General features: G+C 44.2%; 2 non-coding genes across 2 annotated transcripts; one reads left to right on the top strand and one right to left on the bottom strand.

Moving 5' to 3' along the window:
* Positions 1–1,527: 1,527 nt before the first annotated feature.
* Trnas-cga (transfer RNA serine (anticodon CGA)) lies at positions 1,528–1,602 on the bottom strand. The gene has a single exon. It is a non-coding gene; the product is annotated as a tRNA-Ser (tRNA).
* Positions 1,603–1,764: 162 nt separating this feature from the next.
* Trnas-cga (transfer RNA serine (anticodon CGA)) lies at positions 1,765–1,839 on the top strand. Its single transcript has one exon. It is a non-coding gene; the product is annotated as a tRNA-Ser (tRNA).
* Positions 1,840–26,203: the final 24,364 nt, after the last annotated feature.

Genomic DNA, 26,203 nt, shown 5'->3' with positions numbered 1-26,203 from the left:
AAGTGAGATGGATGCCCGCCCGACCGCTGCCCCCGGGGGCTGGCAGGCGAGGCGTGGCGGCGGCCGGGCAGGCGTGCGCGAGTTCTGCCGCCGAGTTGGAGCGCGAGGTTGGTGTGCGGACATTGCCACGCCGGACATTTGCCACGCTTTTACCTGCTCCGAAGGGTTGGGTCCCTTGTCTCCCCCTCCTCCTCCTTCTCCTCCCCATCGCTTACTGAGCCTTTCCTCTGGTTTGCTTAACGTAGGATCAGATTCTCCTTGGATTTTCCTCCACATTTCTAGAGAGAGTTTCGTTGTGGAAACTATTAAATGCATCTCGCATTGAAATCCGCACTAAATTTCGAGCCTCAGTAAAACTTCGCCAATCTTGGAGATTTTGCGTTCGTCTAAATTGTACGTGCCTTTTTCGGTGCTTCTGCAGCAGCTTTCTGTCGTGTTTTGTGTACCATGGAGGATCAGTTCCGTCTCTTATTAATTTATTTGGTATGAATCTCTCGAGTGCTATTTCTTTGAACTTAAGCCACATATGGTCTTTACTTACATAGTTTGAAAGGATTGGAGACTGTGTCTCAGAAAGACTACAACCGAATTTTTACTTGCTTTTATAAATAGACATGTTTCACGTTTAGTTTTGGTGAATTTCTTTGTTACGGAAGTGAGCCTCTCTACGAATGCGTGTTGACTAATCCCTGTACCCGTCGTGATGCTCAGGATTATTTGTGGCTAAGAGGTCAAGTGTGTTTTCGTAACCATTTACAATTTGAATGGCCTCTGTCAACTAATTGTTAAAAATAATTTTAAAAAAAGCATTTAGAACAATTACGGAAGTTGTTTTCTATTTACAATAGGGTATGAAAATGTATTTTTGCCAACATACGAAAGGTAGATAGAAGTAACTGCCAACTACAATTGTATGAGTAGGGTACCCATTTGCGATGAGACTCGAGTTTTCTTTGAAATGTTAACCAACTGTTTCATCTGAGACTGGGGGTCGGTAAAAAGTGCCAGTTATTATTTCAGTTGTCGAATATAACCTCTGTCCACACTAAGTCACAGGAACTACCTGCTTCCATGTCGCTTGTGAGCTGGAACACACATTACTTTATTTTTCCTTAAGGTGTGCTTCTTGTTTCTGTTGTACTCCAGATCATTACAATTACGGCTTTTCCCTCCAAAACCTAGGATGCTTTTTCTGTGACCCTGTAAATACCAGAGCTAAACAATGTAGAACAATAACGTACGTTACAAGCATAGCATTCTGAATTACTTCATTTCCTTATTTGTAACATTTTAAAATTATACGTCGACTTTAGATGACATGTCAATCATATATGTTCTTATCTCTATTTATTGAAAGTATTTTCAGTCATGTTTTGAACATTGTCCCGCTACACTTTATCAACTAATGTTTCGCCGCAAGGGATATCGTATTTTAGAGACTAAATTAATACGGAGTATCCAGAATGAGATTTTCACTCTGCAGCGGAGTGTGCGCTGATATGAAACTTCCTGGCAGATTAAAACTGTGTGCCCGACCGAGACTCGAACTCGGGACCTTTGCCTTTCGCGGGCAAGTGCTCTACCAACTGAGCTATCGAAGCACGACTCACGCCCGGTACTCACAGCTTTACTTCTGCCAGTACCTCGTCTCCTACCTTCCAAACTTTACAGAAGCTCTCCTGCGAAGGAGAGCTTCTGTAAAGTTTGGAAGGTAGGAGACGAGGTACTGGCAGAAGTAAAGCTGTGAGTACCGGGCGTGAGTCGTGCTTCGATAGCTCAGTTGGTAGAGCACTTGCCCGCGAAAGGCAAAGGTCCCGAGTTCGAGTCTCGGTCGGGCACACAGTTTTAATCTGCCAGGAAGTTTAATACGGAGTATGTCGGTTTTCTTTTCAAACATTCACATACCCATTTCTTCTTTCCTTATTGTCTTTAGGGCATGCAATTGTAGTAATTAAAGTAGGCACAAATGCAGTGATCAAAAAGAAATGACTAGCATACATTCGCATTCTCTTTACATCGTTCCTTTCTTGTTGCTCCCATGGCGATGGACTGTATCTATCGCAATCAGTAAGCGTGAAAGGAAGCTACCATACAGACAGAGGGATCTATATTTATACTTGGCAGAAGTAATTACATACTGACATAATCGTCGGTATTGCTTTCGTTTCCCAAAATTTATAAATATTTTGGTTTCGGAAAAGAAGCTCTGTAGTTGGCCAAGATGTCGAAGAAGAAGGTCCCTTACGTACTGGTTGTATCGAGTAAGATGTGGAGACGGCGGTTTGAAAGCGGACAGAAGTACGAGGAAGGGCGCCCCTTAGCTGAGGGATCGCTACCTGGCGAAGGGCCAAGTGTGGCAAATGTCCGGCGTGGCAAACGTCCGGCATTCGCTAGGTTGCCTCCACTGACTTCATGAGCCCACCTGTCGCCTCGTGTGTGGAGATTTTGCGGAACAGCTGTACAGCACTCGACTGATTCACACATTGTCTAACAAGATACGATCATACAGCCGCATCTTTGCAGACATGTAATTACCTCGGTGAACTTTGGCTAATACTGAATGCTTATTTGCTTCTGTTTCGTGTTCTTCGGCCTACCTTCGTCTGATAATTTTACTGACGCTTCGCCACCACGAGTGGCTGGCATTGTCAAAGCTTCACCCTCCATTGCCAGTGGTGAACTGGAGCCGAGCTCGCGGCCGCAGACTGTACGTACCTGGCGCGCCAACGTCCGAGGCCTTCTCTGCGGTCATTTCCGGTGCAGTTCTCCTCTTGCTACGTGCGACGGTCGTTCGCTGCAGTACGGGAAGCCAGGATCTGTTTACCTTAAGGCTTTCCTCTTTCTTGTTGAAGCTACTCCCGTGTTTGTGTATTTCTACAGCTTCTCTAAACAAGCGGGTGTGATAGTGCCTCTCTACAGGCAGAACTTCCGTGGCGGTGAATTTTATTACATGGTCGGTCTCACTCAGCGCGTGCTCTGCCACGGCCGATTTCTCCACCTGCCCCAACTTGCAATGTCGCTTATGTTCTTTGATCCTGGTGTTGATTGATCGTCCAGTCATTCCGACATAAACTTTTCCGCATGTGCATGGTAAGCGGTATATTCCTGCCATTGCAGGTGGGTCCCTTTTATCCTTTGCCGATCAAACACATTCTTTGATCTTCCTTATCCGTTTGAAAATTGTCTTTACGCCGTGTTTGTGCAATATACAGCCGATTCTGTCCGTCACTCTGGGAATGTATGGCAGAAAGGCCGTACCCGACATTTCTTTTCCTGATTTCTTACTTCGCCGAATGTTTGGCTCTGTTACACTTCTAATATAATTTTTGGAGTACTCACTGCTCCTCAGAACACTTTCCAGATGTCAGTAAAATCATCTGACGAACGTCGGCCGAAGAACCCGAGACAGAAGCAAATAGGCAGTTTACCAACAACTGGCCACGAAAGCCTGAACAATTTTGTAATACTGAATGGTTATAATTAAAGTGCAGCTACTCAAGCAGGTCCAGTGTGGACTATAATTGTCATTTGATAGCGAAACGTTACAGATATGATCATGCATTAATGCTGAATGGACTTACGCTGGAAAAAAATAGTTACAGTTTTGGCTACCAGGTGAAAATCTGCCGCTGTCCACTGTACGACGGTATGTCATTCACGCTGTCATTTGAAAACCCATTACGTGAGTGAACATTATGGCTATTGAGAAGAGAGACCGTGTGCTGTTAGAGAAACTGTACCATGTGAACGGCGGCAATTACAGTGCTGCATTGAGAAAGTATGACAGACTTAAAGGTCTAGCCGGCCGGTGTGGCCGAGCGGCTGTAGGGGCTTCAGTCTGGAACCGCGCGACCGCTACGGTCGCAGGTTCGAATCCTGCCTCGGGCATCGGTGTGTGTGATGTCCTTAGGTTAGGTAGGTTTAAGTAATTCTAATTTCTAGGGGACCGATGGCCTCAGGTGTTAAGTCCCGTAGTGCTCAGAGCCATTTGAACCATTTTGAACTTAAAGGTCTGATGAAAGGCCGGACATCATTAACTCGCTTAAAGAAGATGGTGTTGAAATTCGAAAATAGCTTGTGTGGCACCTGGAAGAGGAAGGCGTCGTATCCCGGTCTTAGTTCCTGACGAGACTGCTGTTACTGTAACAGACCATGCAGCGCATTCACCTGGTAGAGCCAGTGTTCGTCCAGTGTCACGAGTGTTGTCCATCCCATGGCCAACAGCACGGAAAATTTTGCGGTCTTTTTTACACTGATACCTGTACAAGATCCAGACAGTGCAGCAACTGAAATCTCATGAGCTTCAGCCAACGTTCTGAATTTGCTCTTTAGTTTCTGGCATGGATCGTAGTTGATGACATATGGCAGGGTAGTATTCTATAGAGTGATGAGGCATTTTACAGTACAGTGTGCAGTGAATACACAGAACTGCCGGATATGTGGTACTGTTAAACGGCATGTTGTGCACGAAACGCCACTGCACTCGCCGTATGTGAATGCATAGTGTGGTTTGACGAGCACATTTACTCTTGGTCTTTTCCTCTCCGAAGTGAATACACCCAGAGGGTCTGTCACATGTACCGTGACGTCTGCACGTCATCGAGCCCCTTGTAAAACAGTTCGTACCGGGAAGGGGGGATATAATTGTTACATCCCACTTCTGGTACCAACTGTAAATGAGTACGTCGTTTTGGGGATGGTGAGAGAAACTTCTAACACCAATGTTAATGTATAAAATGGCAGGGGAGGGAGAAGAAGGTTGCTAAATATGCCTCGTGGTGGCAGTGTGGAGGAGGTCGAGCGGTTAGGATTTGATAGTGGGCATCCAGGGCTGCCGATAAATGACAAAACAGGAAATTAACTATACTGAAATTAATTATATTACACTACTGGTCATTAAAATTGCTACACCACGAAGATGACGTGCTACAGACGCGAAATTTAACCGACAGGAAGAAGATGCTATGATATGCAAATGATTAGCTTTTCAGAGCATTCACACAAGGTTGGCGCCGGTGGAGACACCTACAACGTGCTGACATGAGGAAAGTTTCCAACCGATTTCTCATATACAAACAGCAGTTGACGGGCGTTGCCTGGTGGAACATTGTTGTGATGCCTCGTGTAAGGAGGAGAAATGCGTACCATCACGTTTCCGACTTTGATAAAGGTCGGATTGTAGCCTATCGCGATTGCGGTTTATCGTATCGCGACATTGCTGCTCTCGTTGGTAGACATCCAATGACTGTTAGCAGAACATGGAATCGGTGGGTTCAGGAGGGTAATACGGAACGCCGTGCTGGATCCCAACGGCCTCGTATCACTAGCACTCGAGATGACAAGCATCTTATCCTCATGGCTGTAACGGATCGTGCAGCCACGTCTCGATCCCTGAGTCAACAGATGGGGACGTTTGCAAGACAACAACCATCTGCACGAACAGTTCGACGACGTTTGCAGCAGTAAGGACCATCAGCTCGGAGACCGTGTCTGCGGTTACCCTTGACGCTGCATCACAGACAGGAGCGCCTGCGATTGTGTACTCAACGACGAACCTGAGTGCACGAATGGCAAAACGTCATTTTTTCGGATGAATCCAGGTTATGTTTACAGCATCATGATGGTCGCATCTGTGTTTGGCGACATCGCGGTGAACGCACATTGGAAGCGTGTATTCGTCATCGCCATACTGGCGTATCTTCCGGCGTGATGGTATGGGTTACACGCCTCGGTCACCTCTTGTTCGCATTGGCGGCACTTTGAACAGTGGGCGTTACATTTCAGATGTGTTAAGAGCCGTGGCTCTACCCTTCATTCGATCCCTGCGAAACCCTACATTTCAGCAGGATAATGCACGACCGCATGTTGCAGGTCCTTACGGGCCTTTCTGGATACAGAAAATGTTCGATTGCTGCCCTGGCTAGCACATTCTCCAGATCTCTCACCAATTGGAAACGTCTGGTCAATGGTGGCCGAGCAATTGGCTCGTCACAATAGGCCAGTCACTACTCTTGATGAACTGTGGTATCGTGTGGAAGCTGCATGGGCAGCTGTACCTGTACACGCCATCGAAGCTCTGTTTGACTCAATGCCCAGGCGTATCAAGGCCGTTATTACAGCCAGAGGTGGTTGTTCTGGGTACTGATTTTTCAGGATCTATGCACCCAAATTGCGTGAAATTATAATCATATGTCAGTTCTACTATAATATATTTGTCGAATGAACACCCGTTTATCATCTACATTTCTTCTTGGTGTAGCAATTTTAATGGCCAGTAGTGTATTATTTGTAATTATATTATTAATTATAATTAATTATTTAGGCCAGTCTAGGACGTCGAACAATTACTTAAAATGGGCAACGGAAGGGGAAGCGGTTCATGCCAACTTACGTTGGTGACCGGTTGTGAAAAGTCAGTGGCTCTGCCTTCCGAAAAGGCGTCTGTTCTGCTCGAGGTCTGGATTACAAGAGAGAGAAGCAAGTGTGTTCGGCACCGCAGAAGACTCCAGCGTCCACTCACGTGATCGGCATGCCGTGCACGCTACTGGCTAAAACCAATGGCGTGAATTCGCTAGCAGTTTCAGCAGAGGTTCAAATGGCTCTGAGCACTATGGGACTTAACTTCTAAGGTCGTCAGTCCCCTAGGGCTTAGAACTACTTAAACCTAACTAACCTAAGGACATCACACACATCCATGCCCGAGGCAGGATTCGAACCTGCGACCGTGGCGGTCGCGCGGTTCAGCAGAGGGCTCCGGGCGTCTGCTGTCAGCAGCATTAACTGGACAGAACTGCCTGGGTTTTGAAAGGCAAGCGACTTGTGTCCCGTAGACACGGCGTGAATTACTCTGGGAGGAACCTTGTAAAGATTCCACGGGGCCTTTGAAATAATTTTTTAAACTAATTCCCTAAAATATTCCTTGACTGGCTGCCATCCTCTACACCTTCTTGTGCAGCACCTAATGCCTGCTTTGGAAGAGCCCAACTGTGTAGAAATCACTGTTTTCGTGCAAGATGTTTCAACATCACACGTCACCCGCCCATTGGAAGATCCGCTTAATGTAACCTTCCACGAACGTGTTATCTCGAAAGGTCTTCCAGATACATTACATGCAAGATCACCTGATCTGGATCCATGTGACTTTTGATTCTAGAAATATCCAAAGGAACGCGTTTGCCAGGGACACGTTCCGTCTCTCCTTGATCTGAAGGCCAGCATACAGGAATACCGTGCTCAGATTCCTCCGGAATTGCTGCGAGCAACTGCTGATCATGCGGCATCTCTTCGACGCCACCGGCGATCATTATCTCAATCATGAAATTATGTAAGCAGCGCTTAATAATAAAATCAACATTATGCCTTTCTCACTTGTTTCACCTTTTCTGTCCACGCCCTATTCTTAATTCGTTATATATGGAAACATTTTTATACGTCTTTCTTGCATTCACAACGCCAGATTTCCACCTGGTGGCCAAAATTGGAACTAACTCTTTTTCCAGCGTAAATCGGTTTGGCATTAACGCTTTAGGGTATCTATCGAGTTTCGCTGCCATGAAACAATTAACAGCCCACTCTGTAAGTAGCTGCACTTTAATTATATCACTCAGTAGAAAACAGTACACTCCACAAATCACATTATGTTATAGGGTGTAGAAAAATATCCGCTACCAGTCACAATAAAAGGTTATTTATTTGTCACACGACCGGTTTCGGGCTTGCGCCCATCCTCAGGTGTTTATACATTCATGTACATGTTTATACTGTTGGAGATCGCTGTATAAATACAAAAAAAATTATTTGCTGGTGACTACACAGATACAAGTGGGACAATTGTAAGTGGTAAGGCAGCATTTGACGAAAATATATCTGTACTTACATAAAGATGAAGCACAATTATTACAGTTACGATGTGGTGACAGTTTTGCCACTTACTTACACACTTATTATCATTTTCACGTTCATATTTCAGTTTTACCAAGTATAGCTTCATATTTCACTATTACGATGTGCACTCATGAAATACACTATGTTTAAATACAAACATGTGGGTTGTGGTCAAAGAACTTAGATGTAGCAGATTTAAAGATGTTGCTCATACAGAAACTTGTAGGTTATGGTCAATGGTTGGTAAGTACAGATATATTTTCGTCAGATCCTTGCTTACCACTTACAATTGTCCCACTTGTATCTGTGTAGTCACCAGCAAATAATTTTTTTTTTGTATTTATACAGTGATCGCCAACAGTATAAACATGTACATGAATGTATAAACACCTTAGGATGGGCGCAAGCCCGAAACCGGTCGGGTGACAATTAAATAACCTTTTATTGTGACTGGTAGCGGATATTTTTGTACACCCTATAAAGGAACAGTCACGGAGTTCGACAGCATCCACTATGGATAAAATTCATACATTATCTTGTGTTGTAGAGAATACTGTAAAACACGATGCACACGAGTAACAGCCGCGAGTGTTCGCGGCGAGCTCGCAGCGTCAGAAACCGTTCCAGTACACAGACGGCGACGTTGCAGCGATCATTGCATAGCAGTTCCAGAATGTATGGCAACCAGCATGGGCGTACGCTGAAGGGAGCAGTGCAGTGTCACTGATATATAACAAAGCATTGATTACACTTAACCAGCTGGAACATTAGAATTTATTTCGAACTGTTTTTATTGACTGCAGATTCGTACATTCAAACGAACAAGCTCTTGCCAGGCAACTTGTTAGAGCAGTTTCTAGATCTGAATTATCAGATTCGAGCAAAAACCCCACCATTAGAGCACAGACACAAAATAATTTTACACTGCCCATATTATTACTCTCCTAATACAGTTGCGCGGCAAAACCCTCACGAAACACACCTGAAACTATGCTACCCTTTTCTTAATCTTGATACACTCCCACCTCTCGCCGTATGAGGCTGCAGTGTACCCCGGAACACTGTCATTTAGCTGGTCCAGATGTTGTGGTGTGGGGAGGCATAATGTTGCAGGGGCGTACTGACGTCGTAACCTTTTAACAGTCACACTCACCGGTCAACGCTGTTGTGAGACTGTACTCCTTCCCCATCTACGTCTTTTCAGGAGTAAATTCGCCCTGATTTCATTTTTATGGATGACATCGAGCGGCCGCACCAAACTGCGCAGGTACACACGCTCTTTTAACCAGAGGATGTTCGGCGGAACGTCTGCCCTCTCGGTTCGCACGACCTGAATCCCAACGAACACGTGTGAGACGCGTTGGGGAGACGTACTGCACTAGTCCACATGCCCCAACGACCTTCCAGCAGTTGTCTCGTCCGCAGATAGAGGAATGTAACGCCCAACCCCAAGAACTCGTTACAAACCTCGTTGGCAGCACGGCAGTACGTCGCAGACCATGCATTGCCGTCTGTGGTGATCACACACACACACACACACACACACACACACACACACACACACACACACACACCATTAACAATCAAGTTCCGCCTTTTGTAATGTCCAGGGGATCAATCATAAATCGCAGTGACTTCAATGTAATTATTGTCTTCTAATAAAAGTCTCATTTCTGTTCGTATGATTGCGTATTTCCTTCGATTACCTTTATCTTAGAAAATAGATTAAGGAAAGGCAAACCTACGTTCCTAGCATTTGTAGACGTAGAGAAAGCTTTTGACAATGTTGACTGGAATACTCTTCAAATGGCTCTGAGCACTATGGGACTTGACATCTGTGGTCATCAGTCCCCTATAACTTAGAACTAATTAAACCTAGCTAACCTAAGGACATCACACACATCCATGCCCGAGGCAGGATTCGAACCTGCGACCGTAGCGGTCGCGCGGTCCCAGACTGTAGCGCCTAGAACCGCTCGGCTACCACGGCCGGCTGGAATACTCTCTTTCAAATTCTAAAGGTGGTAGGGGTAAAATACAGGGAGCAAAAGATTATTTACCATTTGTACAGAAGCCAGATGGCAGTTAAAGAGTCGAGGGGCATGAAAGGGCAGCAATGGTTGGGAAGGGAGTGAGGCAGGGTTGTAGGCTATCCCCGATGTTATTCGATCTGTATATTGAGCAAGCAGTAAAGGAAACAAAAGAAAAATTCGGAGTAGGAATTAAAATCCTTGAGAAAAAATAAAAACTTTGAGGTTCGGCGATGACATTGTAATTCTGTCAGAGACAGCAAAGGACCTGGAAGAGCACCTGAACGGAATGGACAGTGTCTTGAAAGGAGGATATAAGATGAACATCAAGAAAAGCAAAACGAGGATAGTGGAATGTAGTCGAATTAAGTCGGGTGATGCTGATGGTATTAGATTAGGAAATGAGACACTTAAAGTAGTAAAGGAGTTTTGCTGTCTGGGGAGAAAAAAAGAACTGATGGTCGAAGTAGAGAGTATATAAAATGTAGGCTGACAATGGCACGGAAAGCGTTTCTGAAGAAGAGAAATTTGTTAACATCGAGTATAGATTTAAGTGTCAGGAAGTCGTTTCTGAAAGTTTTTCTATGGAGTGCAGCCATGTATGGGAGTGAAACGTGCACGATAAATAGTTTAGACAAGAAGAGAATAGAAGCCTTCGAAATGTGGTGCTACAGAAGAATGCAGAAGACGAGATGGGTAGATCACTTAACTAATGAGGAGGTATTGCATAGAATTGGAGAGAAGAGAAATTTGTGGCACAACTTGACTAGAAGAAGGGATCGGTTGGTACGATATGTCCTGAGGCATCAAGATATCGCCAATTTAGTATTGGAGGGCAGCATGGAGGGCAAAAATCGTAGAGGGAGACCTAGAGATGAATACACTAAACAGATTCAGAACGATGTAGTTGCAGTAGGTACTGGGAGATGAAGAAGCTTGCACAGGATAGAGTAGCATGGAGAGCTGCATCAAACCAGTCTCCGGACTGAAGACCACAACAACAAAAACTTTATGTCCTATGTTGCAGCAGTTCTTCTTGTGTGTTGCCCAAGTTTCCCCGACCTACGTTATTTGACAATGCCACAATCATGCCAGAGTTACTTTCGTTCTTAAGTTTTTCACACCATTGTACCTCCACGGCTCTTAATGATCGTCTCTTGAACAACCGTGTGTAGTGGGTCAAAGCGAAGCTTGGTGACCCTTATTTAGAATGATCTGATAGTGTGGCAGTGTACAGAATTAATCCAGATCCTCCGTTTGAAGTTTATCTGTAAATCTGCAGAACAATACGTGGCGTCATTTGTCTCGGATTAAAATGAGTGTACAGCAGGAGTGTAATCTTTCCCCCCTACTGTTCACTCTATACATCGAAGAAGCGACAACGGAAATAAAAGAAAGGTTTAAGACTGGGATTAAAATTCAAGGTGAAAGGATATGGACGATAAAATTCGCTGATGACATTGCAATACTTCAGTGAAAGTGAAGAAGAATAACAGGATCTGCTGAATGAAATGAACTCTCTAATGAGTGCGTAATATGGATTGAGAGTAAATCGAAGAAACACAAAAGTAATGAGAAGCAGCAGAAATGAGAACAGCGATGAACTTAACGTCAGAATTGGGGATGAGGATAGGAAAGTAACCAGGACAAACAGAGAAAAGAGGACATAAAAAGCAAGCTAGCACTGCCAAAGAGGACTTTCCCAGCCAAGAGAAGACTGAAACTTCCTGGCAGATTAAAACTATGTGCCGGACCGAGACTCGAACTCGGGACCTTTGCCTTTCACGGGCAAGTGCTCTACCAACTCAACTACCCAAGCACGACTCACTCCCCGCCCTCACAGCTTTAATTCCGCCAGTGCCTCGTCTCCTACCTTCCACACTTCGCAGAAGGTCTCCTGCTCGAAGCATCCCCTACGCCGTGACTAAGCCATGTCTCCGCAATGAAAAATGTAAAAATTACCCTCCGCCATGCAATTGGCAATGGATTCTGGAGCTAATACGTAGATATGGATGTAAACAGAGCTCAGAATATTGTGTTTCGTAAACGCGAAAATAGTGAGAACACACTCTAAGTAGTGACCCAAGGGATTCACTATTTACTCTTCTGTCTTCCGTTTTACGCATAGTAATGTATCTCGATTAAGTGAGTTTTAACGTAGACAGTACTACTCAGACATTCAAATTTCTCTTCTTTGCGGAAAATACTACGGGATTTTGCATATCTCGGATGAATCTGGCCCGTAATCTGAGGATTACAAACAATATGACACCATCTTTCGGCGTTGAGCGTTCGAATGAGTGGAAACCCGGCACACGACTGCGGCTTAGCTACTTAAACTGTGGCAGCGAATCGGCGGACGCTACCATAAAGAAAGAGATAGACATTAGTTTACGTTACACAAATAAGATGAACTCGTTTGTAAACAATACGTAAATTCCTACGTAGAAGCGTCAACCGCTCATATATACTTAGGTCTATCTCTTTATCTGAATCCTGATTAAATTTCGCTGATTGTTGAACTTTGTCTTGATTTCCGTAGATGCTATCAGCGCAGGTAGCAATAAATATACGATTATTACTCTCTCGTTAGTTCACATGGACCGTTTCTGCGACTAAATAAAAGATTGTTTGTCTACCCGTACATGTTTCGCTCCTTTTATTTTTGAAGCAATCTCAGTGACCTCCTAATAGTTTTAAACGTGTTTCGACACTGCAGTTTTTGGCGTTACCCTCCTACTGGCTGATTAAAAACAAATTTTTGGTGCACTAGCTACTGAAGGCTGCAACATTTATTGTTTCCACTTGCAATTTTGTGTGGTCCTTTCTTCACGAGCCGTGTGAGATACCGGGCGGTGTGAGGCGCCTTGTCACGGTTCGAGCGGCTCCGCCGTGGGAGGTTCGAGTCCTCCCTTGGGCATGGGTGTGTGTGTTGTCCTTAGCGTAAGTAATTTAAATTAGGTTAAGTAGTTTGTAGGCCTAGGAACCTATGGCCTCAGCAGTTTGGTCCCATAGTACCTTAGCACAAATTTTCAAATTTTCTTCACGATAATATTTCACTGCGGAGGCCCACAACTCACACAGATTAACAACAGTTCTTACAGCCCTGAAATCATAGCTGTGAAATGATCCAGCAGTTAATTTGCAAAATTGTGTCTCCGTGAGCCCCTGGCCTGCATCTCGCTGAAACATCCAGCGGCAAACTGAAGCGTTCCTTCAGTCCTTCCGCCTCGGAGCTTCCGCGGTGGCTCCGGCCTGAATCCACGCACTCTTGACAATGTGCGTATTTAATCACAAACATCTGTTTCACGACCTGGATTAATTGTCTGCTCTGCTACGTTTCCAGTCACTGTAAATCAAGGTCGCCAGCCTAACTTCGACACATGAGACAGGGTTAAACTTCCAAACGATTCCAAAGGCAATAATTAAAAACCCTGTAATTACGTATCTACTTTCAGGAAAGTTTGCGAGATTCGACCACAGGGCTGCAACATGTTCACCGCTGCCGGCCGCGGTGGCCGAGCGGTTCTAGGCGCTTCAGTCCCGAACCGCGCGCCTGCTACGGTCGCAGGTTCGAATCCTGCCTCGGGCACGGATGTGTGTGATGTCTTTAGCTTAGTTAGGTCAAAGTAGTTCTAAGTTCTAGGGGACTGATGACCTCAGAAGTTAAGTCCCATAGTGCTCAGAGCCATTTGAACCATTTTGTTCACCGCTGAAAGTTCAGTTCACCGCCTCCAGCTGTTTACTAGCAACTCCCACAGATAACCACCAGGAGCATAAAACAGGAATACAGTTCAAACTCAACAGGGAAAACGTCACACAAAAACATCATCCTCGGACTGGCGCGGAGACAAATGATATTGTTGACGTGAATTAACCTCAGCCAGGTCCATCACTTTCATACGATACTGCGTCCGGCCAGCTAATGCCCCCACGCTCTGCTCTGAGGACTGCCTCTTTACCAAACGAGTTCACCCTCAGTAATCCCCAACACTGGCCGATAAAAACAGGAAAACGCCTGAACAGAAATCCGCGGCCGCGCCCGGGAACGCACTTCGGATTCTCCTAGTCTTCCGTACTACTCCAAGTAACTTGGTTGGTGACTAAGGATCTACTATTCCTGACTTCAGAAACACACAACGAAAACATCCCCTTCACCCCACAGTGCACACAACTTCTGACTCCTCGATTTCGCCGAGCTCTAGACTGCTACACGAAATTATTTTAAAATATAAGCCTTTCAGCCACTCCCAATCAGGAGAGTAACTGTGGGTATTCTCACTGGCCATTTCCTGCTCCTGCTTACAGCTGCCTCCTGGGAAGACTTAAAGTACCTTTTTCTGCAACGGATGTTCAAAACACCGGCCGTCATGGCGAAATTACTCGTCCTATTAGCCAGCCATGTAGAAGCCATTCATAATCAATTCAGGGCGATAATGCAAAGACCGGTCGATCAGCTACAGGCTGAAGAAAGCCTCTTTCCCCCAAATCCCGACACTGTCGTACAAAATAGCCAGAAGAACAACATACAGCCCCGGACAGGAAATGTGATATTACAAAACTTAACGTCTTACGCTGAAAAGAAATATTGCAAGTGTGTGCAGTGTTACATGCTAGAAGTTGGAACTACTAAGAAAGGGGCTAAATAGTGACAACGGAAATAAGTGTTTCGAGGATTGCGGGCTTATGAAGTCGGTGTGCGAGACCACTGACCAAAATATGAAATTAATCTACAGAGTGACACCAAAAGTCCGTTAACATGTGAAAATTCAATATTTCACAGCATAACGAATTGACACACATACTTGAAATAACATGGGATTTTATTGAAACAAAAAAGTGACAAAATAACCAGCAAATGGCGCTTCATATGATAATTAGCATAAAAACTGATTGTTAGCGGACAGTGCTCTTTACAGCAAATGTTCGGCATGCCTGCCGTCATTCGTCAATATTACGTGTAGTCAAGGGACAATGTTGTGAAGAGCACTGTGCAACATATTAGTATGTATGGTGAGGAACTGCCATCGGATGTTGCCTTTTAGCATCCCTAATGAGGTCGGACGATCGCGGTAGACTTGCGACTTGAAGTAACCCCCCAACCAACCACCACACGGACTGAGGTCTGCGGATCCGGGAGGACGTGGCGACCCTCACCAAACGAATTTCGCAACTGACCTTTCAAACGTGTAGCAGTATGGGGTGAGTCGCTATCCCGCACAAAAGTCGTACCTTTCAACAAGTATTTATCACCAGGCTAGGGATAATCTGACCCCCTATCTCACTACAGTTCATTTAAAACACGATTCTCACTGACGTGTCGCCGTCCTTTCTCTAGTTTCAATAAAACCCCATGTCCTTTCAGGTATGTTTGTCAATTTTTACCTCTCTATCTTCATTGTTCTGTGATGTAGTGCATTTCCAAATCTTAATTGACTTTTGTGTCACAGTGTACACTGAGAAGAACGTAAACGCAATCAAACGTAAGCGTGTATATAGACGAAAATTAAATGCACACATTGACCACGTGTTACTCGCGAACTCTTACAGTGATTGTAAATACTGAAAGGCATTGAAAAACACATTGAGAATAGATATCAGAAAGCATAAACACCGAATGGTGGAGTAAGAACTTACGTGTATGCTAGAGCACGTGCTGAAGTAGCCGGCCGGTGTGACCGAGCGGTTCTAGGCGCTTTAGTCTGGAACCGCGCGACCGCTACGGTCGCAGGTTCGAATCCTGCCTCGGGCATGGATGTGTGTGATGTCCTTAGGTTAGTTAGGTTTAAGTAGTTCTAAGTTCTAGGGGAATGATGACCTCAAATGTTAAGTCCCATAGTGCTCAGAGCCATTTGAACGTGCTGAAGTATCGATGGGTCGTTTAGCACGCTAATGTTTCGGAAAATCAACTAAACTAAATTCAGCGGCTATAATATACACAGAATGTGTCTTCAGTATTAAACCAAAAACCCTTTCCTGAAATATGTAAAAGAAAAATGGAGATTATTTTACCTACAGCTTGCAGTGCAGCCCATATTAAAGTTGTACCTGCGTTTTTGTGGCACCGGAATCGCTCGTTACCTACTGGCTGACCAGATAACGAAAGAAGCAAATGTTTCTGGTGCCCAAAGAGTTTCCTGTTTCTGGTTGGTTGGTTGGGGAAGGAGACCAGACAGCGTGGTCATCGGTCTCATCGGATTAGGGAAGGAAGTCGGCCGTGCCCTTTCAGAGGAACCATCCCGGCATTTGCCTGGAATGATTTAGGGAAATCACGGAAAACCTAAATCACGATGGCCGGACGCGGGATTCCTGTTTCTGGAATATTGATACCGACACTGTATCTTTTCTTCAGCAAGTACTTCGTCTGCTGTAGGCTCAGAAAGCAGTATAAGAGGAATGAAAGTTGGTGTGCTTAGTTGCTTCACAGACAATTTTCATTACCTTTGCTGAGATCGAACTGTGTTTCGTTATACTGTCCATCTAATTTGTCTCATACGGACATGCCATTATTCCCACTTTATGTTTGCACTCGTTTTGTTATCGCATCTCCTTAAATCATTTTCCAGCCGTGAGGTACAAGCGTTAACATTTTTATGAATGAAATTCCTGTGAAACCGTGCGATAATTCAAACGATATAAGCAGTACTCTGTCAGAGTTTTAAAATATGTGTGTACTGTCTGTAGTGTTTCAACAGCCATGGTGAGTCCAACTGTTTTTTTCTGGTTTCTAGTACAGGCAGTTAGGGGTTTTTTTCATAGCGTTGGTGTTTGTGTATCTGTTGGGGCAGTCGGGGAAGAGGAGTGGCTTTTTTTTAAGGGAAAATCGTTAATACATGTTTTCATCATCATCGGTATTGGTGTTTGCTTTAAATAATTGAATGGAGATGGGGTATATTGTTTAGCTAATAAGTTATTACCAGTGATAAATAAGTGCTAAAAATTGAATAACGTTATTCTCTCTGTTCCGGAGACAAAATGAGACAGAAACTGGATGACGTTATTAAGAGCATGTAACGCCGGAAATGCATATCCTCTTATTTCCATCTATTGTACTATAAATTTTTTTCCTTAATTTGTTACCTGAAGATATGACATTTCTGTGTCTTTATATATTGTAATTGTTTTACTAATTTTGTATATATATATATATATATATATATATATATATATATATATATATATATATATATATGAATTTATGTTGATGTATAATTGGTTTGTTTTGTAAATATTATTTGTATTTTTACGCTGGGTCTGGCCTAGGGAAAACTATGCTATCGAACGATTACATCGATAGGTCGTGTGGAGAACCAAAGTATTTAGGATCTTTGGTAGTGTGAACTCTGCCGCATGGAGCGCGGGCAGAGCAGAGTCTGGCTGGAGTAGGGCGGTGGAGCAAGTGTGTTGTGTGACGCTCCCGCGAGTTGCCGCGCTTTCGGGGTTTGGCAGCATGTAATTGCGCTCGACTTGCTATGATAGTTTCTGACACGGTGTCGCGGACGGGTAGCATTAGCTGGCGCACATCAAGAGCCCGTTTCGCCTGGTGGCCATGTCGAGAAGAAGGCGCGCCAACATCCAGCTTCTGCAACAGCGACGGCCGACAACGAGTGACTGTCGCCACCTCCTCGATCGACGGCTTCAAACCTTCAATCAACCAACAGGGAAGACTGGAAGCACGTAAAGTTTTAGAACTGTATGGCAGACCTCAGCTTTTGAAACTGTTAAATTTTTCTCACTAAATTACAGCAACGTAGCATGAACCTTTTTTGCTCATTGTCCCAATTGCATTACCAAGCAGGGTCCCTTCCTTTTCCGGAATAAACCCGAGTGTCGTTGAAATTCAAACGCCAGCATTAAAGTAATATCATTCCGTTTCACTGCTTTAATTTCAAAGTTCAGTTAAAGTATTAATAGCTGGCTACAATATTTAGATTACACAAGCACAAATTAAGAATGCGAGTTTTGTTACCATATTTTAGCTTACCTGTGACTGCAGCTCAGCTTGGTACGTACTAAATTTTACTTTTGTTAATCAGATTAATTTAATTCAAGTTCAAAGTTAAATCTCTTATTTCTAGAATGAGATTTTCACTCTGAAGCGGAGTGTGCGCTGATATGAAACTTCCTGGCAGATTAAAACTTTGTGCCCGACCGAGACTCGAACTCGGGACCTTTGCCTTTCGCGGGCAAGTGCTCTACCAACTGAGCTACCGAAGCACGACTCACGCCCGGTACTCACAGCTTTACTTCTGCCAGTTTTAATCTGCCAGGAAGTTTCATATCAGCGCACACTCCGCTGCAGAGTGAAAATCTCATTCTGGAAACATCCCCCAGGCTGTGGCTAAGCCATGTCTCCGTAATATCCTTTCTTTCAGGAGTGCTAGTTCTGCAAGGTTCGCAGGAGAGCTTCTGTAAAGTTTGGAAGGTAGGAGACGAGGTACTGGCAGAAGTAAAGCTGTGAGTACCGGGCGTGAGTCGTGCTTCGGTAGCTCAGTTGGTAGAGCACTTGCCCGCGAAAGGCAAAGGTCCCGAGTTCGAGTCTCTTATTTCTAAATTGCGTAGATTCAAGTAGCTTTTGAAATGATTGTTGAGGTAGCCCAAGACTAACCTTATTTTATTGAATTTTGTAGTGCTTCAGAAACAAAGTTCACTATTAATTTCAGTCACTAAATTAACTTTCAATTTTCCGGTTTTATTAATTCTTTTGCTAAATTAAGTCAGAGTGTAGCGAAATTTATTACTTCAGACAAACATTCAGTTTTCACACAACACATGTCAACCTTCAGTTGCCACGCTTTTAGTGCTAATTATATGTGCATTAATCTTTCATTTTCAGTTATTATAGTAGTTGTCCATAGGACTGGCGACCGTAATTTTCCCAAATCTCAAATATCTAATTAACGCCAATTAATTGTTAACGTAACGACCGAACATTTACTTTCTTTATTAATTTTACCCATTTCTCAAAATTAATTTTCACCAATTTCATTTGCATTTTTCCTTTCATTTAGATGTAACCCTTTCCTCCCTCTTTACCGACAAATTAACTGCGGTGACTATTGCTTTTCCCAAATTTCCATTAGGTGCACGCGGTTTAATTTTTACTGTCATTAAGGTCGATAAGTGAGGGGGAGGTTACAAGCGGTGTTCAAAAAGTAATGCAACACGTATTTTCTAGGCCAATTTCAGCTGGAAAAATCCGGAACTTGTTGTGAGATATTGCAGAATATTCCCGCTTCAGCCCCAAAAGTTTCATGGAGCTCCGATAGGTGGAGCAACATGTAGTGTTCAAAATGGCGTCTGCAATGGAGGTGCGTTCCAAACAGACATCTGTCACTGATCTTCTTCTGGGGGAAGAACAGTGCGTCGCAGATATTCGTAGGCGCTTGCAGAATGTCAACGGAGACCTGGCAGTGAAAAAAAGCGCGTTGAGCTGTTGGGCGAGGCGTCCGTCATCATCGTAACGATGTCGCCCAAACCCGTGCGATCTCCCGCATGCCGGCCGCACACACCCTCAGAAAACTGAACCAACTACTTCAGATTGTTCATCACCACAAAAGTGCAAACTAACTTCTTCTCCATGACAGTGCAAGTCCTCACATACGCCTGTGAACCCAAGGGGAACTCACAAAACTTCACTGGACTGTTTGTTCCTCCTCATCCACGCTACAGACAGGATTCAGCACCTTCCGACTTCCATCTGTTTGGCCCAACATCGCGGGAAGTAGTATGTAGAAGGTGAGCAGATTATTGATGTAGCAAGACGGTGGCTGAGATGTCGACCTGTAGGGCGTTACCATGCGCACATACAGACCCTCCCAGTAAGGTGGCGTTAAGACCGTCGCATTTGACAAAGATTAAGTTGAAGAATAGGGTTCTGTAGCCAAAAGAGTGGGCAATAATATGGTGTATTAGAATCCTGAATAAAATCAACTTGCATTCAGAAAAAAAATATTACTTTACTTAATGAACGCCCTCGTAGTTCGGAACTATTTTTCTATTATTTCAATTCTGAAGTAACTCCGCTTTACCTATAATTATTAATTTTCACCAAGACGTCGGTGACTGATATTTTTGTATGAAAGAAGGCGCTATGAGCGCTGTGGTGGTACTGTTGGAAGGCAGTTGGCAGCTCTGACCACCCAGGTAATAGCAAGTTAAGGGATCTGAAGCCTCGCTTGCAAAACTCACTTAGTAGTTTAGGGATACCAGTTTAGTCTGTCTGGCGTGGCTACGTGTAGCTCTGTGGCTAAGTACAAAACACTGATTTAAAGGTATGGCGTTCGATCACCGTCAATCCAGGCATGTTTATCTGTCGCTTACCACTTGATTCATGCCTGCCAATGTTTGTTAACGTGGAAAATACTGAGCTGCACCGTGGTAACTGGCTCGGTATTTCAGTTCAAAGATTAGAGGGAGAAAATGTCATACCACCTCAACAGGACAATGCCTCGTAAAGCAATGTGATATTCAGACCAACTTTCTACTTGGTGACAACTCTATAGAAAATAGCAGCAATCATAACAGTACGCTTTCTTGCTGGAATCAAGACGTTAAGCGTGACCTACACATGGAGTTGTTAGCGCCTACAAGCTTGGTAGGACTACGCAATGTTACACACTGACTTTTCTTTGCTCGTTGTTCTGTCTCTCGCCTGTCTCAAACCACATAATGTCTTTTTAAATATCAGAAGAAATTCATTTAACGAGCTCTTCTAAACTGATGTCTTTGTCAGCTATTGAAACCTGATAACCAATACTAGGGCACTATTTTGCTGTGATGGATGTGCAAAATATTTTTGTGCTTCAGAAATGTGATTGGTGCGCAATATATTCAAACTATCGAATCAGTTGTGGGTTCTACACAGTACTGCGATTGTGATGCGGCCCTTCCTGTTCACTCACATCTCCAGTTACGACCTAAAAGATCATCTCCAATTCACTAAAGATCACCTTATAATGTGTTCGTATAATCTACCACTATTTAGATGATGATCACCATTAGCTTAAAACATCTAATGTTGTATCTGCTTATTAATGTCTATCTTTGAAATGTCGTACATATAAATAAAATTACTGTGTGAACGTATGTGCCACATGTCGGTTTAACTTCAAAAGCCAACGTCCACTTCTGTACCGTGGCCGGCAGTTTCTGGTATCTGATGTTTAAACACCCTGCCTGCTATCGAGCTCCGTGGGTCGACAGATCTGGTTATGGGAATATCTTTTCTGTTTGATTAAATCTGGTCTTCAGGTGTTCATTCCCCTTTCTTATATTGTCAGCGTCAAAGATGGCGTACGCTCTTGATGATACGGTTGTAATGACCCCACTGAAATGACACGGCTGTGTCAATTCGTTACAGCCACATACCTGCCGGTACGGGCAGGTTTGCAATAAACGCTGTAACAGGGTTACGCCATTAATTTTGTTGACGAGTACAAAAACAACAGTGTCTGAGCTGTCGATGGTGCTTAATGGGACCACTGAAATACTATGCCATGTTTATTTTAGAATCTGGCGGCGAGCCTGTGAAAAAAAGTGCGAATCACGTGACTTAGGTCCATGATTCAGTATAAATGTATTGCCAATTGATTCGGTGAGGGAGAACACCCTAGAAAATATCGCAGCTTTTAGCAGGCAATTTTGCTGCATCTTCCATTTTCTCAATTCTCCCATCGGAAGATAACTTTTTGTTATTGTGCAGCTTTGAGCAGTTTCTTCTGTCCAAACGGTCAGACTCTTGAGAATGTGCTATTCGATTTTAGTGTAACAGAAGAAGTATTTGACTTTATAACCATCATACACTGAAGCGCCAAAGAAACGGGTATTTTGGCATGCATATTCAAATACACACATAAGTAAGCAGGCAGAATATGGAGCTGCGGTCGGCAACGACTATATAAGACAACAAATGTCTGGCGCAGTTGTTAGATCGGTTGCTGCTGCTACAATGACAGGTTATCAAGATTTAAGTCAGTTTGAGCATGGTGCTACAGTCGGTGCACAAGCGATGACACGCAGCATCCCAGAGGTAGCGATGGCGTGGGAATTTCCCCGTACGACCATTTCATGAGCGTACCGTGAATATCAGGAATCCGGTAAAACATCAAATATCCGACCGGAAAAAGATTCTGAAGGACGGGACCAACGACGACTGAAGAGAATCGTTCAATGTGACAGAAGTGCAACCCTTCTGCAAATTGCTTCAGATTTCAATGCTGGGCCGTTAACAAGTGACAGTGTGGTGTCACCGCCAGACACCACACTTGCTAGGTAGTAGCCTTTAAATCGGCCGCGGTCCGTTAGTATACGTCGGACCCGCGTGTCGCCACTATCAGTGATTGCAGACCGAGCGCCGCCACACGGCGGATCTAGAGAGACTTCTCAGCACTCGCCTCAGTTGTACCACCGACTTTGCTAGCGATGGTTCACTGACAAAATACGCTCTCAATTGCTGAGACGATAGTTAGCATAGCCTTCAGCTACGTCATTTGCTACGACCTAGCAAGGCGCCGTTACCAGTTACTATTGATACTGAATCATGTACCGTCCAGACCGACGTTTACCATTAATGGATTTAAGTTAAGTATTCCACCAGCTACGTCCGTTTTTTCTAAATTCTAATTTCCTTGTCCTGTTCCAGACCTCACGCCAGCCTGCGTGAGCTAAAACGCGTGCCTTTCGGCTTCCTCTAGTAACACGGTGTTGGCTCTCCTCCCAACCACAACAGACAGCGTACGGACCATTCAAAGAAATGTCATCGATATGGGCTTTCGGAACCGAAGGTCCACCCGTGTACCCTTGATGACTGCAAGACGCAATGCATTACGCCTCGTCTGGGCCTGTCAACACCGACATTGGACTGTTGATGACTGGAAACAAGTTGCCTGGTCGGACGAATCTCTTTTCAAATTGTATAGAGCGGATGGACGTGTACAGGCATGGATACAACCTCATTAATCCATGGACTCTGCATGTCCGCAGGGGGCTGTTCATGTTGGTGGAGGCTCTGTAATGGTGTGGGGCGTGTGCAGCTGGAGTGATATGGGAGCCCAGATACGTCTAGCACGACTCTGAAGGGTCACATGTACGTAAGCATTCTGTCTGATCACCTGCATCTGCATTCATTCATGCCCACTGTGCATTCCGACGGATTTGGCCAATTCCAGGAGGACAATGCGACACCCCATACGTCCAGAATTGATACACTGTGTCTCCGGGTACATTCTTCTGAGCTCGAACACTTCTGCTGGCCATCAAACTCCCCGACAAGACAATTAGTGGGCATATATGGGATGCCTTGCAACGTGTTGTTCGGAAGAGATCTCCACCGCGTCGTACTCTTACAGATTTATGGTTAGCCTTGCTGGATTCATAATGTCAATTCCTTCCAGCACTACTTCATATTTTAGTCGAGTCCATGCCACGTCGTGTTGCGGCACTTGCGCGTGTTCGTGGGGATCCTACATGGTATTAGGCAGGTGCACCTGTTTCTTTGGCTCTTCAGTATATTTTAACGCCATCGTCATATTGCCATCCATCGCATCTAAGTAATATCATATGTAAAACGCGTTTTGCTATGCATTTTCTTATTTTCAGAGTGCAAAAAGTTAGAAAAGATGTGTACAAGTGGAAAAATTCTCCTATCGAAGCACAAAAAATGCGAATATGCTCCTGTTTAATGAAATATTCTGACTGAAAAATGTAGTGCCAACTGCCTCATTCCACCTTACTCAACAGCTTTAAAAGTTTTCCCAAAAAATTTGGCATGCGAACATATTCGCGATCTTTTTCACATGCATCCACTTCCACAAGCCCCCCTAACTCAACTTGCTCACACCCACTAGTCCATCGCTTAAAATCGTTTGTACCAGTCCACTCCCACTTGCCCATTCGCAGTCACTCATTCAGCTCAACTCATTGTCATTATCTGTTTGTGTCTTTCTGTCACAATCTCCTGTCTCGTAGCCACAGTTTCCTTTGTTCTGCCCTGTCTCCTCTCCCTGTCACAGTCATCTTCTTGCCCTCTCTTACTGCTACTATCTCATTCATTCCTTTCCACTGCTGCTGTCTCTTCCCACTGCCACTGCATCTCTTCCTTATTGTCATGTCATAGATTCTGTCTCTCATTATCATTGGCTCTCACGCAGTTTCACTTTATCCTTCTCTTTATTCCTCTCCCGCTGGCACCGTCTCCGTCGCTCTTTTCCTGGCACTTTTCTGTCACTGTCAACTATGTTTCACTTCCACTGTGCCTGTCCCTCTCTTTCTCTCACACTTTCATTGTCCCCTTCGCTCTTTCTATACCACAACCTCTGTCTACCGTCTTCCACTATTGATTACTTTTCCGTCTCTTCCCCACTGCCACGGCCTCCTTCTCCTTCTCATCACAGAAAGCGCGAATATGTTCACACGTCAGATTTGTTGGGAAAATTTTTAAATGTGCCAAAGAGAGTAGAATGAGGCACCTAGTAACCCACTTTCAAGTATTGTTTTTTTGCTCCGATAGGAGCATTTTTCCGCAGGTTCCCTTTTTTCCCGCCGGCCGAAGTGGGGGTGCGGTTAAAGGCGCTGCAGTCTGGAATCGCAAGACCGCTACGGTCGCAGGTTCGAATCCTGCCTCGGGCATGGATGTTTGTGATGTCCTTAGGTTAATTAGGTTTAACTAGTTCTAAGTTCTAGGGGACTAATGACCTCAGCAGTTGAGTCCCATAGTGCTCAGAGCCATTTGAACCATTTGAACCCTTCTCTTCCCTTTTCCCTGCTACAATAGGGCACATCAAAAATGGTTCAAATGGCTCTGAGCACTATGGGACTTAATATCTGAGGCCATCAATCCCCTAGACTTAGAACTACTTAAACCAGGTGATCACACACATCCATGCCCGAGGCAGGATTCGAACCTGCGACCGTAGTAGGAACGCGGTTCCGGACTGAAGCGCCTAGAACCGCTCGGCCACAGCGACCGGCTAGGGCACATCACTCATATGAAAAGAACTTTAGTGGTCAACAAAATTTTGATAGTTTACTTATGAGAAACTGAAATAATATAATATAATTTTACACCTCAGACCGGATTTTACAAAAATTTTGCTTCTGCTTCAGTACTACAGTGTGGAGTTCCCAGAACCCTTCTGATGATACAGGAGACACTTTACAATATATTTCTCCATGCTACATTACTTTATAAATTACGTTTCCACCTCACACCGGAGTTAACGTATTTTACGTATACAAATAGAGTAACACTGAACCTCTTTCTGTAGCTCGGAAACGTATGAAGGTATCAAGAAAATTGCGCACACGCGGAGATCAGGATCTTAGGAGTATATTCGAAAAAACTTTAACCATTTGCTATGCATAGCTGTCTTGGAATCCGCGGCTCGATTTTGTTACCAAAAACCATGTTTTCAGGGTTTTCTCAGGAACCGGCCCTGAACTAAATGGTGCCTTCCATAAGTCTCTTAAGGTGCACCATAGAATTAACCAACTGTTTTCATTTGCCTAAGTTGGAGGAAATGCGCAACATTCAAACTTTGACCCAGTACTGCAGGATAGTTACAGTAACATGATCCTTCTATCGGGAATACAAATGGTCCCTAGTCCAGGGGCCACCGAAATCACTTGACCCTATCTTTCTATCATCAATAGACCCCGAGGTATGAGCACTGGAAAATCCCGTTTTTATGCGCGACATTTTGCAAAATATTATATAGGATTTACCTCTGGCAACAATAAAAGCAAGAAAGGAATGTAAATATGTCTAATTCGTGAAAAACGCAAAGTACTTGTAATCGAATTATGCATTTTTCAGCGATGCTTTACATAGCTGTAGTGTTGTTTGACGCTCCAGTACCAATCCCCATATTTCACGCGGTGCAACCTGAATTAAGTATCACCTGAATTACTTTTATCTGGATGAATCTGAGTTACGTGTCTTACGAAACAAGAAAAATACAGGGCATTAAAGGCAGTAGCCTGATTACAAACTTACATAATTGTTGTCTCCAGCGCTTAGTGCATCGAGAACAATCGTGTTACAGTTATGCAATAGAATGGATTTCGTAATGTTCAAATCTTGATCTTATTCTTATACCTGACGGCGACGTACGATGTTTACGAAACACCTGTGTTGTAATGTTCTGTCATCTTGACAGATGAGCTGATAAGCGTATCAGCTGTAACAATCTTTATCTGATTTCATGTTTGTATTAATACTACCTGGCGATTGATTAGTCGGATGACAAGAAACATGGTTCATCAATTAGTTCGGTACTTTCATCAAGGGA

The sequence above is a fragment of the Schistocerca serialis genome, chromosome 6, assembly GCF_023864345.2.
Source record: "Schistocerca serialis cubense isolate TAMUIC-IGC-003099 chromosome 6, iqSchSeri2.2, whole genome shotgun sequence".
Taxonomy (NCBI): domain Eukaryota; kingdom Metazoa; phylum Arthropoda; class Insecta; order Orthoptera; family Acrididae; genus Schistocerca; species Schistocerca serialis.
The sequence above is the reverse complement of the archived record's forward strand: the minus strand, read 5'-3'. Positions and strand labels throughout refer to the sequence as shown.